This window comes from Coenobita brevimanus, chromosome 84 (assembly GCF_032717465.1).
Source record: "Coenobita brevimanus isolate Jiangsu-jjx chromosome 84, ASM3271746v2, whole genome shotgun sequence".
Lineage (NCBI taxonomy): Eukaryota > Metazoa > Arthropoda > Malacostraca > Decapoda > Coenobitidae > Coenobita > Coenobita brevimanus.
This window is the reverse complement of record NC_137037.1, coordinates 46806260-46822349: the sequence shown is the minus strand read 5'-3', so window position 1 is coordinate 46822349 and position 16090 is coordinate 46806260.

The following is a 16090-nucleotide window of genomic DNA, read 5'->3' as shown; positions in this document are numbered from 1 at the left end:
GGCCAGTTAGTCTGTGGCGAAAATCTCTCTTGTTTTTGCACCCAGTGAACCAAGACTCAAAATTTATAGTTCTGACATTGTAAATTATACAAAGCAGTTAAAAGAATGTATTAAAAGCGAACGATTATGAAAAGTGGTGTTCATTTAATCGTGTTTGTATAATCTGGCGACGAACTCGCATCAAGACCCAGCCACCTCCCTGAGTACTACAGTTCCAGCCCACCGCCTCTGCGCGCCACCTCACGACAGCTGTACGAACTTCCTCTCTGGTGGAGCACAGAACTGGAGAAATTTGTGTTTTACAGGGATTTTTCTTGTCCTCACACTCTCGCTGGTCCGATTAACGAAGAAATAATGGTGGTGTCTTGATTTTTTTTTTACCCGATTCGAGGTTGCAATGCAATACGCTTTGGGATGGCCAGGGAAAGACGAGCGAATGCCACCAACCAGGAAATAATTGCTGCTCGAGAATTTCATTAGTAAGCGGCAACAGTCAAACCAGTATTACCCCGTTCCAGGTGTAGGGGCCCGAGGCTAGGCTACCGTGCCCCAGTGGACAAGCTTACTTCTCTTGATGACATTACATAATCGACTCAGTCACATCTTAGAGGTCGAACCTATGCAAGGCCGTCACTCCAAGGGCGTTCTATTTAATCAACACACAGCTTATTTATGCTTCACTTGACTGAATAGAATAATTTGACTGTAGCTAGAATAGAATACTAGAGTTCTCCCGACTTTGGGTGTGTTAATAGTGACGATATTAACACTCATGTTCCTGTTCCGTGCGCTTAGATGAATAATACCGTGGGCGTTAACCGGAACACTATACTAGAGTTGTCCCGGCCATGAGAGAGTTAACCTTATAATATCACTGCTAGTTTAGACTCGACATGACAGCTGGGATAAGGCATGAGAGGTGTAGCTGCAGTGTGGGCTTCCGTGTGGGTGTGGATGAGGAATTGGTGTGGAGGGACGAGGTGACGGCAGTGGAGGAAGTGAGTTAGCGGTGAGGACAGTGCGGTGGAGGGACCGCTTGGGGTGGAGCAAAGGTGGATTGGTGGTGGATGGTATGGAGAGCCGTATTCTAGGTGACATGGGAGATTTCGTAGCAGTTCTTCCTCGGCGATTTATTTGGCTGTTACACCTTAATTTCTTTGTACGTTACTGAGGCAAATTTTGTTGGTGCTAGAAGTATATAAGTAACAATAAGTGAATATCCGGGTGTATGGTGTATAATAAATCGCTAAGGAAAGTGTGCTAGGAAGTCTCTCATGGCAGCAGTGGCTTGATGGGGAATATTATAAAGAGACGAGAGGTTATGGGTGAGGGAGAGGCTTGGAAATGTGTATAGTCCATTCACCTTAACTTGGCTGAGTTTTTCGTCCTCTTGCAGCATATTTCTAGTCTTTAAGTGGTAGAATAAGACAATACTGTGGCTCTCCGTCCTTTCCATAGCGCTTCTTCTTGACAAGCATCATATTTTATTTTTAATCTCTTTCCTACAGCTCAGCAATTAAGATTACGCGTCTGCAATTTTACTCCTAGTTATCGTGAAAAATGTATAGTGATCATGTATAATTGCAAAAAAGCTTAGTGAAAAGAATTAATTAGAAGGGGTGAGGAAGAGGGCTGAGAAACTGTAAAAATAGTAGAAAGGTTATATAGAAATTTAGTGAAGGATGTTACAGAGATGAAAGGAAGTGCATAGGAGAACCCGCACTTTGTTTATCTGTCTATCTATCTATCTATCTATCTGTTTGTCTATATTCCTGCCTACCTACCTATTTATCGATCAGTCCATCCATCTATCTACCTATCTATAGCCAGACGCCCTAGTTATAATTCCATATGGGGTGCTCATAAAAATCACCTTCATGTTGCCCTGCCCTCTGCCATTTGGCTGCCCTTCTTCCAACTCACACACACTCTTCTCATATATCTATCCACTCCATCCCTCCATCTCATCCATGGTCTCTCCCTGCCTCCCTCCCGTTCCCCCTAGACAGTCTGTCATTCTCCATCGTATCTACAAAGCCAAACCACCTATGTTTCTCTTAAAGGTCTCAATCATATCCACATCAATACCACAACCCTCCTTTACCCGATTAGTCTTTCTGTCTCTCCATGTAACTCCACATGCTCTTAAAGAAGGGATTAATTGAAACTATATCTAACCAGCCCTTATAGATAGAGGATACGGGCCAAAGAGACAGAAGGTTAAGATGGAGGGGAGAAGGGTGAGGGAATTGTAATGATGCTAGGAGATGTGGATGTTAAATGGAGAACACAGATAGGAGAAAGAGGTGCTAGAAAGTAGAGCCGCCTAAGATGACGACAGCTCAGGCCAAGGAGACAAGGGACTTAAGATGCGAGGGTGAAAGGTGAGGCGGTTGTAATGTCATGGTAGGTTATGTGGACGTTGGGTGGAAAACGGGGTCATCTTAGGGGCCTTTTTCCTTAGTGATTTATTTTAGACATTACGTCTTAACATTCTCGTGTATGAGATATACAAATAGATAAATATACAAATGGATAAATAGATAGGTAAATAGGTATAGATAGATAGATAGGTAGGTAGGTAGATAGACCTTTTTCTGACAATACATAAAAAACAGAGAAGAATATATATTAACGAACCAGATACACAAATACACTGGTAAGGAAGAGAAACTAGGCCCATTTTGTTCATGCCACTTTCTGCTTAGGGGAGATTTTTCGACCTGGGGGAGTTAGACACAGCCTTAACAAACCCCTCCACTACTAGAGATCTTTGGCCAGTGGAATGAAAATCGTCTGGAGGTAGCAAGAATAAGATATACGTCCTCGTTTGAAAGGGCTGACCGAGAACACATGAATCAATAGTACATGGGTAATACAGGGAGCTGGAGAAGAGTAATAACATGGAATATTACATAGAGTCTTGTTGGAAAATGGCACAGAGGATGATGAAAAGGGGTTGTTTGGGCGTGATGTCATGGAAGGGAAAGGGAGGGAGAGGGGTGGGGTGAGGGGCGTGTGAGGATGGGGTGAGGGGAAGGTTATGGAGAAAGGAGGGATGGAGGAAAATTGTGGTGAGGATGAGGGGATGTGAATATGGGGTGCAGATGGGGGTGAGGGGAAAGGATGTGAAGGGAACTGGAGGAGAAGGAGAAAGTTGGAGTGAGTATAACGGGAAGTGGATATGGAATGAGAGTGATAGATGCGGGGTGAGGGGAAAGATGAACAGGGAAGAGGATGGGAGGATGAAAGTAGGGGTGGAGGTGAGAGAAGTGAAGGTGGAATGAGAGCCAAGGGGTGTGGCGTGGGGAACGGGAAGGGAGAGGGATTGGGAGATGTGGGTTGGGGAAGGAAAGGGAAGAGACAGTGTAAAAGGAAAGGTGGTTTGTGAAATAAAGAGAGTCCTGAAGGATAGAGAGGAAATCGTATGGAATAGATAGATGATTAAGAGAGAGAGAGAGAGAGAGAGAAATCATGAATAAAAAACTTGGGAAATCAGAAAGGAAACTTGAAAAATAGAGAGGAAAAATAAATTATAAAGTTCGTTCACTCTCACATGGCGGAGAGTTATTATTGTTATTATTATTATTATTATTATTATTATTATTATTATTATTGTTGTTGTTGTTATTGTTGTTGTTGTTATATTTTTATCTTCCAGTTAATTTCCCGTAGCTCAAGAGTACAATAAGACAATGTTGGTTTGCATCCTCTCCACAACACTTTTTCGTGACTAGCACCACATCCTACCGTTACTATTTTGTTGTAGCTTAGCATTCAGGATGTAATGATATTAAAATAGGCTAGGTTAAAGTGAACAGAGGATAGTAGTAGTAGTAGAAGTAGTAGTAGTAGTAGTAGTAGCAGCCCCAGGTTCATCGGCAATATGAACCCAGTAGTCTGCAGGCTTAAGTTGTCCTCCTCCCGCAATCCATCATCATCCTTCATCGTAATATCGTAGAATGGACGGGATATTATGAGACGAGGAGAAAATGATTAAGTAATGTACAGAGACAGCATAACCAGAGAGATTTCTGATATCTGAGAAAAGTAAGAGACGTGTGGCGAATTCGAGAGATGGAGTTGAGATAATTGAGGAAGAACGGTAAGGGAAACTAAGAGACGGGCAGCGAATTGGAGAGGTGGAGATCAGAAAAGTGGAGGTGTATTGTTTTACTCTTTCCAGTCTAAGGATGTGATTTTTTTTATTCCATTCTTCCTGCCTGCTGACGATTTTATTTTATTTATTTATTTGTTTATTTTTATTATTTTGGAATAGACTTTTCAAACTGGACGACTGAGATGTGGGCTTCATTAACCCCTTCACTACGAGAGGGCCATTCAGTCCAAGAGCATATTTTGTTGTTTTTGTTTCTTGTTATTATTATAATTATTATTGATATTGTTATTATTATTATTATTATTATTATTATTATTGTTGTTGTCGTTGTTGTTGTTGTTTCTGTTGCTTTTGTTTTCTTCTAATAACACTAACAGTCGTTCCCGCAACACACAAGATATCGCCCTACCTGAGTGGACGAGGAGCGTTACATATGGGAAACCTTGTACTGGATAAAATAAAATGACCAGGAAATGACATGCTCTGGTACAATCTGTCGCGTAAAAAGTATTTAAAAAAAATAGTAAATCTGATTATTAATGAGGATAGTGGAGAGGGACGCCTTCACGTGGTGGCATCGATATAAGTGCTCGGTTACACAAACGTCCCCCGTCTCCCTCCCTGTCCCCCGAAATGAGGATGGTGGGCTGTAAAATGGAAACTATAGCTTGTAGTCTACTGGGTTCACAATCAGATGAGCCTGGGGCCGCAGCAATGTTAACAACAACAACTGCAACAAAAACAGGACTAAAGGGGCACTCAGTGGAGCTCTTCTCTCCGACAAGGGCAACGTAACTTCCAAACCACTCTTCATAATGGGTTAGGTGTACTCATCATTAATTAGGGTTTCACAAAAAGTGTTTTTCGGATGCAGAATCTGTAATACGATCCGGATCGGTGCCAAAAGTTAATAGATTGTTCCTTGGGACATGGGCTATCAACCCACCAAGTTTGGTCCAAATCTCTCTGTTAGTTTTTGAGCAGTCCTGCTAACGGACAAACAAACAAGCTGGGGTGAAAACATACTCTACTTGTCGGAGGAAAAAAAGAGGTAAAAGTATTAAGTGATATTAATACTCCACATGGTCGCGACAACTCTTGTATTTTATTTCCACCAGCCCCGGACGACTGCATAATGTTTTAAGTGAGTCATAGGAGCCTGAGTGTATTAGTACCGTCGCCATAGCCCTCTCATGATCGGGAAAGCTCTAGTATCCTCTTCCTGCTAATGCCAGACGATTTTAAACAGCTGAGGGGGACATACAAGCCCGATACAGGTAAATGTGCGAATGAGAGGGAAGAAAGAGAAGACAGGATAACAACTGTGGAATTGAACGAGGAGGAAGAGGAAATATGAGGAGAGAGATAGAGGGAAGAATAATTTATTGTAATTTGAAAGGTATATCCAGGGACGTAATGAGAGAGGGAAAAACTCCATGACACACAAAAAAATGAAAATGATGATAGTGAAAGGCTTCGATGATTTAAAAAATAATGATCAAATGACAATAGTGTGGAGGAACAGATGATCATTTAACATACTACTGTGTGTGTGTGTGTGTGTGTGTGTGTGTGTGTGTGTGTGTGTGTGTGTGTGTGTGTTTTGACCATACATGAGATTAAATAATTTACCTTTTTTATTATATAACTAAATACCACAGTTCCCCAAAACAAACCCTTCAGTAACTCAAAACTAAAATGCAATAAAACAAAAGCCATGCAAGAACGAGTGTTTTTTTTTTTTTTCTATGATGAGATAGTAAAATTCATCCTCAAGATTACATAAACAAAACAGCCCTTAATACGAAAAAAATGGAAATTACAAAACCGTAACGAGAAATGAGCGTTAATGAAGACACGTGGGTATAAGTGATTTTTTTTTTCTCCTTGACGATACATCAGATTACATAATTTTGCCCCGTGATTACATAAATAAACACGACAGTCCCCCCAAAACATTACATCCTGTGTACGTAGGCGATAAGGATCATGATGAACGGCGGAGATTGCAATGTGGACCCGTATTTACAAAGCCTCCTAACGTTTTTGTGCGTAAACGTTTCTAGATACGTTTGTCTTTATATTGCAATGTGGAGCCGCATGTACAAAGCCTCCAAACGTTCCTGTATACGTTTGTATTTATATTGCAATGTGGAGCCATATTTGCAAAGCCTTCTAACGTTTTTGTGTGTAAACTTTTCTAGATACATTTGTCTTTACTCATAAAAAATCAGCAGACACAACAGTTATTTTAAAGTGTATATTAATGTGTCAAAATATGGGCAATAAATAGATAAATAAATAAATAAATAAATAAAGAGAGGTAGCTGGGGACGACTGTATCGAAAAATAAAGAAGTCGATGAAAAAAGAAAATGGTAATGATCCCTTTATAAATAGGACCCCCGATCGTTGCGGCGGGGGTCCTCCTGCATTACCCATTCGGCGTATCATTTCAGATTTATGGGTGTCATATTTAGATTACAATCCCGTCATTACCGCTGCAGCTGTGGCCATCGCTCATAATTAAGGGATGATAGCGGGTGTTGGAGCCCTCGTACCGCCGAAATTTATGGGCTGAGAGGGGGCCGAACGTGTGAATGTGGCCGAGAGTGCAATGTTTACGTTTTGTCTCTCCCGTCCACTGTCTCCTCGCAAGTGAAGGGGAGAAGACTTCTTTTTTTTTTTTTTTCGCTATTTGTACCCCTCTCATGGTTGGGACAGCTCTGGCACTCTGATCCAGCTAACGCCAGATGATTTCATTAAGCTGGGAGTTGAGTCATTTCAGCAATAAATAAATAAATAAATAAATAAAAAATTCTTATTGACACCACTGACCCTCTCGTGGCCAGAATCATCCGAGACTTTTTCGTCTCCCTTTTCTTTTTCTTTTTTCTTTATTAAGTTGTAGAACCAAGACAATGATAATAGCGGTACCATTAACCCTTTCATGGTCAGGACAACTCTTCCAGCTAACGCCAGACGATTTTATTCAGCTGAGAGTGACTCGTGGAACCCCGAGTGTATTAATCTTCTCAACCTTAAGACGTCGCATTCATTTCATCTCCACTTATCTCACGACGATTTTTTTTTTTTTTTTTTTTTTGAGATAACGATAAGGTTTTCGATCTGCAAGGAATTAGATACCGCCTTCATAAACCCCAGAAGACTCGCCTAAGGAATCTAGGAAATGCGTCATCGTGGTGAAAGGGCTGAGATTTGCCTTAAGCCCTTTGAATCCAGGCATGAGAGAGAGAGAGAGAGAGAGAGAAGGAAGGGGAGCAGGTTAATAATAATAATAATAATAGTGATGATGACGATGATGTATAATAATAATAATAATAATAATAATAATTATTATTATTATTATTATTATTATTATTATTATTATAATGATAATAATAAGAAGAAGAACTAGAACTCTGAAATTCCTGAAGCAATATTCAAAGGACTTCACATTCCAGATGAAAATACTTTTATCATTGCAGACCTAATATTAAGGGACTTTTGGTATGACTCAAAAATTTTTACAGATTTTGACCTGTGACCTTGAGATCAAGGTCAAGGTCATTCATAATGTGCATAATGTTCACTCATGACCCACTACATTTCCACCGAGTTTGGTCAAAATCGGTCAAATACTTGCCCATTTAGCACTTTCAGGCATGAGGCGGCCATTTTAATTTTCCTCAATATCTCAGAAAGTATTTGTTGGATCTCATTATCAATACCCAGGTTCACTAGTATATGTTGACGATTACATACTGCAACATTTGCAAAACAATTGATTTAGTAGTATTTGCTGCGCAGGAGAACAAAAACTGAAAAAATAACTGAGGGCGCTGGTGCGGCGGTAGTGCTAAAAAAAAAAAAAAATGTGCCAAAAGAAACCTGCAACCAAAATACATCACTCCTGAAAGTTTCAAATTTCTAACTCCAATGGTCTTGGAATGCCAGCTTTCTAGAGGTCCCCTCCCCCAAAAAAATAATATCTACGATATCAATAAAAACTCCACAGAATGTGGAGTTCTTAATAATAATAATAATAATAATAATTATAACAGATATTTTCCCTTCTCAGAAGCACTATTTCTTCAGAGGAACAGACTAGCGCTCAAAACATCAAAATAACAACATGACTACAAATTCATAAGTAACACTGCGTCAGATCAGTGAAAGAATATAATAGTAAAATACTAATGATAATGATAATAATAATAATGATAATAATAATAATAACGAGAAAAGCTTAAGTGATGTTACCGCTTCTTGTTTATGGAGTAATTTTCTCTCCCACTGATTGCTTTTTTATCAAGGACTGATTACATCTCGGTGTGTTATTCGAGGAAGTGGTATTGATTGCTATTGATTCGGTGAGAGGCACCTGTGTTGAGTGGACCTGTGTTAGGGTCGTGTTATATCATCATCATCATCATCATCATCATCATCATCAGTCCTAAGAACACGATGGTGTTTTCAGGATCTCGCATTTGTCTGTGCATGTATCTGTGTGTCTGTGCCGAAACTCCTCCTAAGCTATTTGATGGTTTTCAGTGAAACTTCCCAGACGAGTTCGTCTACTTACTGCGATGGTCTTCCACTATACTCGTATATACAATTTTGTAATGAGGATTTTTAGAGGGTCATCCCACGACACCAGTTTCAAAATTCTCAGAAAAAGTTGGAGGAGAGCGATATGGCTTTGATATTTTGGTATACTGTATGTTGTACAATGAACTCTGATCCGTAATGCTGTATCTGGGGAGCGTGACCTTCCTCCCCCCCATGATTCTTCGGGAAGGTCAGCCTCCTTCCAAAATTATAACGATCAGAAATAGGAAAAATTGAGCTCATGGATTTCAGTTAAATTTCTCAGGTCAGTTCGTTTGGTTCCTTGGTAATTTCTTCCATTATATAAAATTACCCACCATTTTTTTTTTTTTTTTTTTTTTTGAGGGGAGGGGGGATAATCCTTCTCCAAAAAGTATAAAGGGTACAAAATAAGGGAAGGAGTGCTGAGTGACCTTGTTTGTGTTGTGATATAGCGAGCACCTTCACTCCAATGACGTATTTTTTTTTTTATTTACCATCCTCAAACAGTTTTATTTAATTTTTTGGATGTTTTTAGTAGGATAGGTTAGAGACTGCATTATTCCCTTCCGTCTTGGCTGGGATCACAGACTCGATGGTTCTCTGTAGGTGGAGTGACTGTGAAATGGAGAAAAATGAATAGAAATTAATTGTAGAAGTTGTGGAATTACAGGGGTTTAAAAATGGAGAGAGAGAGAGAGAGAGAGAGAGAGAGAGAGAGAGAGTGAGAAAAGAGAGGGAGTGAGTGAGAGAGAGGGTAAAGTGGGCGGAACACCATATTCATAGACTTCTGGTCCCCGAGGTGCTGTAAAACCATAAAATAATACTTACTCCCCATTGTTGGTGAGAGAGAGAGAGAGAGAGAGAGAGACAGACAGACAGACAGACAGACAGGCAGACAGACAGACGGAGATAGAGACAGACAAACAGACAGACAGACAAAGACAGAGATATACGGAGAAACAGAGAGAGAGAGAGAGAGAGAGAGAGAGAGAGAGAACGCGGGGGGGAGGGGGGGAGTTCTCTACAGCGGCTGACGATTGTCTCTCCCATTCTCTCACATTTTCTCTCCCCCTCTCTCCAGCACCTCCCCCTTTGAGTGATAGTTGGTAGGGTAAATAAAGTGGTCCTTGGCCTCGCATATAAGATCGAGGGGGACCTGAGGGACGCGTTTGGTTCGAGTGTCGAGTATGGTGACGATTGTGGGGACGATGATTAGACGAGAGAGAGAGAGAGAGAGAGAGAGAGAGAGAGAGAGAGAGAGAGAGATTAGAGCAAAGTAAAACTGAGTGGGCTAGGGTGTGCACAAAGACCCCACTTTTGGACGATATAATTTCTAAAGGATGTGGTTTTCGTCGAACATATACAACTATTCTTAAATGTTTCTTAATAATATCTTCTAATGAGAGTGTATTGAAAGGGTTAAGATTAATATTCTGAGATGGTTTGGCCATATGGAGTTAATGGAGACTGAGAGACTGACTAGGAGAGTTACTGACCGATCTCTTTTGATGTGGGTGTATTGAAAGGGTTAAGATTAATACTCTGAAACGCTTTGACCATGTGGAGAGGATGGAGAATGAGAGACTGAGTAGGAGGGTGTATGTTAGTATTGTGGAGGGGGTGAGTGAGAGGGAGACCAAGGATAAGATAAGGGATGGAAAGGAGAAATATGTGATATAGGATGGCGTAAGTTGGAGAGACAGCAGCCAAATTGGGGTGTGAGGGGGTAGAAAGGGTGACGTGTAGGCGTTTATACAGTATACAGTAGTTATTTATTTCTTTGGCTACCCATTAAAGGACTAAGGCTTTTTGTTTATAATTACAATCATAGACTTTGTGTTGGTGTATTAATTCACCTTCCATCGTTTATCACCATTCTTCTCCGTTTTTCTGTGCCTTACCTTACCCCATCCAGGTGTGGGAAAAAGATTATGATGATGATGATGTTGATGACGTATTTTTCACGTATGAGTGAAGGTAAAAGAATATTACCATTTTATTATTTATCGTTATTATTATTATTATTATTATTATTATTATTATTATTATTATTATTATTATTACTGTTGTTGCTGGTGGTGGTTGTGGTGTTCGTGTTCTTCTTCTTGTTATACTTCTTTCGTTCTTAAGGAGCATAATAAGGACTTACGGTACGATTAGATATAGAACATGTTAACCCTTTCACCACGAAGACCTTTTCCTTCTACCTTTAAGATGGTTCTGTATAACCTTAGAAAAACCTCTCACACTTAAGGGTTAGGAGTAGTCTACGTTCAGCTTTTTCATTTATTTACCAAAGACAAATCAAATCGCCAAGTGGTACCAAAAGTAAAACGAATGAATAAGTAAATAAATAAATAATTGAAACAGACAGTAGACGTTCTCGGACTGAAAGGATTGTTATTCCCCTATTTATTATTTTTGCAAGCTGTTTCGATGCTAGAGAGATAAGAACTAGAGATAGGCGTATATGAAGGTGCAATAGACGAAAGTGAATTCGTCATGGAACTGCCAGAAAATTATCTTCAGCTCATAAGATTACGGTTGGATGCTAGGGAATACACACACACACACACACACACACACACACATAACCCTCCTGTACGCTATTTATGCAAATTTTGACGACAGTAGAGATATGCAAGCTATACATAAACGCAAATGATGGGTGTAATCATAAACCGCCAAGGAATTGCTAGAGAGCCAACGTTTAGCCTTCTTTATTTGTACAAAACTGTGTTAATGTTTGCCACGAGTAACACACGAACGAATAGGATTTTTCTTTTTTCAGATTACGAACAGAGGAAGGAAAGCAAATAAAAAAAAAATCCATACACCAGATTACAGGAGTCCTCCATTCATGAAAAATCTTTAACAATTGGACCAGAACTGCTGTAGATTGAAGTTTGGTTAATATTCTATGCACAATTATATCACTAACTAGAGAGAATTCAGTTAACGAGAATATAGCACAACCTGTCGACGATTTACCATATAAGCCTTGAATGACAACTCTGGAATGGAATGATTGATCTTTTTCGTGCAGTGTGCTTCAATATGAGAGATGTGAAAAATGCTGCAGAATATAAAGGATTAACGTGCAAAAGAGAGCTGAGAATATGCTCTAGACCCATCATCCTATACGGAATTAATTGAAGCTGTTGATACAAGAACGAGATGGATAGACACACAAGCGAATACTGTAGGAAGTGTAGGGCAAATGTAAATCGTCCAGGAATTGCCGGAAGACCATGGTAAGCTAACGAATATGGATTCACACACACACACACACACACACACACACACACACACACACACACACACACACACACACACACACACACACACACACACACACACACACACACACACACACACACACACACACACACACACGACGACGACACTTGGGCGATATCTATAGGATGGATTGGAGGACTGATCGCCTTGCACTCTCTCTCATGTTTCCAGTTACGCCCTGGGTCAACACGGGGACGCGGTGCAAGGCTTCTGGTGGCTTTATCCCCAGGGCCACCCCCTCTACCCCCGGCCCCACACACCCTGGTACGGCGGCATCCAGTGAGTATACAAGGGAGCTTCAGGTGCGGCGGTGTGGAGTTGTGGATTTGCCTCTTGTTTGACTCACAGGGCGAAATGGTTGATGGTTGTGCTGGTGTTCCGGAGACCCTTGTGATGCAGCTGCCTCAGGGATATAGCCACTGTTTACTTATTTATTTAGTTAGTTATCGTATTTATTCATTTATTTGCTTATGTATTTATTTGTCTGGAAACCCCCATCCCGTCCCTCCTTCTCAATGGACAAAATTTGCAAATGAATGTGTTTACTCCTTGATAGATCATTTCGCATGTTTTTTTCGTGTGTGTGTGTGTGTGTGTGTGTGTGTGTGTGTGTGTGTGTGTGTGAGTGCAAAATCATGATTCTATATTTTTCATATTTCCATTTTTCCCCTTTCCCTTCCTGTTCTTCTCGACATAGTGAATCAAACACATTTACCTAATGAGATGGCCCCCAGTGCTCGGTCTTGCCAGCCTCATATTCACACTCCATCTTGCTCCTCAGTTACCTTCTCCATGTCTTGCAAATAACATTCTCACTCGATCTCGCTCATCATCTCTTGCCTCCACATCTTGCAAGACACGCATTTTCACTCCATCTCAATCCATCTCACTTCCATCCATGCCCTCCCCGCTTAACTAGCCGCATCCAGTACTCTCAAGGCATTTCACTTCTCATCTGCAAGCCACATACTCTCACTCCATCTTTTTTCTCATCTTTCTGCTGTCTTACCGCATACTGTAGATACATCTCACACCGCACCTCCCTCCTTCATATCTTGCAAGTCACTCACACTCCGTCCTACACCTGATACATCTCTTCCAACGTCTTGCTATCCACATACTCTCACTCTGTCTTATATGTCACACTTGTCCATCTCCCTCACATGTTGCAAATCACATATTCTCACTCCATCTCATATCTCACACTTATCCATCCACTCCACATCTTGCAAATCACATACTCACACTCCATCTCAAAACTCATCTGTTTTCTCCCCATGTCGCATGCCATATAGTCTCACTCCCTCTCAGAAAACATCTGTCTTATCCCTGTTTTGCCAGCCACATACTCCCACTCCATCTCACACCTCATTTCTCTCCCGGAGATAATGTTCTCATGTCGAGGTGGAAATGAAAGGGAGAATTTACGCGAGCCAAGAATTATCCCCCTCCGCCCCTCACCCCGCACTCAGATGGCGCTCCAAGGTGGCATAAAACTCAACGCCAGCCTAGTTCCTTGTCGCCGGCTTTTATTTCACCCCCCGGGCAAGGGAACTGCACGGCTACACCTCTGCCTTGTCCCTGTCTACCCACCTTTTGGACTACTTGTTTCCTAAGGAGCTTGTATACCTCTGTCTCCTCCCTGTCTACTCACCTTTAAGACCATTTATTTTCTAAGAAACTTGTATACCTTTGTCTTGTCCTTGTCTATCCACCTTTTGGACCACTTGTTTCCTAAGGAGCTTGTATACCTCTGTCTTCTCCCTGTCTACCCACCTGTTAGACCTTCTACTTCCTAGGGAGCGTGTGTATGGTAAGGGAATTAAACAACTTATCTTCCCAAGGATCTGTGAACACGTCGTGGAAGAGTCGAATCCCACCGAGACACTCACATTACTCCAGCAAAGACATTGGCATTATAGGCGGTGTGTATTCATCTGACGGAACAGAGCCATTCCCACAACTTGAAAACTGTGTCGTGGTTACATTTTCACAAATTCGACTCTCTCTTTTTTTTTTTTAATGAGGTAGGAATGAGTTTCTTTAGTTAAGAGTTAAGTTTACCTTCCAATTTGACTACACCTGGGGATCAACTGAGCTGACATGGGTTAAGGACCTTTGTCTGACTGGAGCAAACGCGCTGTGCTCTCCCTGTTTTAAATGACTTCGAACACATGGAGGCTAAATCCCTTCAGAACGGTGACATTTCATTCATCTTCCTGCTAGATGATAATATATTTACCGTACCTTATAGGAGATCTTTCGTAGGTACATGGCTGCATACCTCTGTTTTGTCGTTGTCTGACAGCCTCTCAGTGTACTGTATATACCAGAGTTTTATGAAACTTCTTTGGCATATGTAGATAAAGATTGAGTATTTCAAGCTCTTCCACTGCTGAAGTTGCTCTTAGGTATTTTATTAAAGCTGATACCAGACGATTCTCAGGGATCTGGGAATAATTTTCAAGTGCCCATATCATTATCCCTGACTGTGGGTGTTTGCCATTCCCTCTCTCTCAGCCTAGGAAATAACATTTGATATTTTAATATATTAGTAAGCTACTGAACCGAGAGCAAGTAGTTGTGAACATGAACATGAAACCTACGATTGTCAGTCAAGGAATAAATAAATTGTCAGTATGCAGGATAAACAAATATATTAGCCAGGAAAATATGCTGTCTATATCCGATGGCAATATAAAGCGTATACGTGTGGTGGGTGTTTATACCTGTAAGGTGGAGTCAGGATTCTGGGGGCTTGTGCTGCACTAGAAACTCCCCTCTATAGCTTGTGTTACGGCTCAGTCTGTTGATATTGGTGTGGATGAGGCACTGCGAGTAGGAAATGTATAAAAGAAGCAGATTAGACATTGATGATATTGACTAACCCGTCCCTTCAGTGCACGACGGAGTTTTAGATAAGTCCCTCATGAAAATGGACCAATGTAGAGAAATACTGTACAATATCACGCCACCCAATCCCTCTCTATACATATATTTCCCCCCTCATTTGCTTAGCTAATTTTTCCTATCCCAGTTTCTCCTCTCACGCATTAAATTCACTTTGTTTTCATTAACCCTCTTCTCCCTCACATTCATCCACACACTCCCTTCTTCTCCGTCCCACGTCCCTCCAACCCGTCTGTACCCTGTTCACTTTAACTTGGCCTGAAAGAACCATCTCTCCATCTTGTTTGCTGAACTGTAACAAAAAAATTACAAAAGAATATGGGGCTGGTCACGAAAAAGTGCTATGAGAAAGGATGTAATGCCGAAGTATTGTTGTATTCTGTCACTGACTTCTGAGAAATAGCTTGCAAAGGGACGAAAAACTCTGCCAAGTTAAAATGGACGAACTATTTCCATTTCTACTCCTGCTGCTGCTGCTCCTACATCTACTTCTGCTACGTCTACTCCTACTTCTACTCCTGCTGCTGCTCCTACGTCTACTTCTGCTACGTCTACTCCTACTTCTACTCCTGCTGTTGCTCCTACATCTACTCTACTCCTACTTCTCCTCCTGTAATCCAGTACCCACTCCACATCCCTCCATTTCATCCAGTATGTTCATATTTCCCTTTGTCCATTCCTTTATCCTGCTTCATCACTTGCTTCATCCTGTGTTTCATCCCCTTCCTGCTTTACTCCCTATTGTTCCATCACCTGCCTGCTTTTAACTCCCTCCCGCTTCATTCCCTTCCCGTTTCATCCTCTTCCTGCTTCATCTTCTGCCTCTCCTTCTTATTTCTCAACCCCAGGAGTCCACAAAAGACCCCCCTCCAACCCACATCAACACCTCTCCCACCCATCCCTCCTAGCATCCTTCCCCCCCACCCACAACCACTCCTGATTCACGTAACCCAGTCCACCATCATTCCATTCTTTGAGAGAGAGAGAGAGAGAGAGAGAGAGAGAGAGAGAGAGAGAGAGAGAGAGACTAAAGATCTCCACATCCCAGACACCCTCCACCTCGTCAGTAACCCCCCACCCCACCCAAGAACCCCAACCACCACCCTTGCGCCTCTGCTCTCTTCCCCCTGACACCAGCTCCCCTCTCCCCTCCCATCACCCCATCATC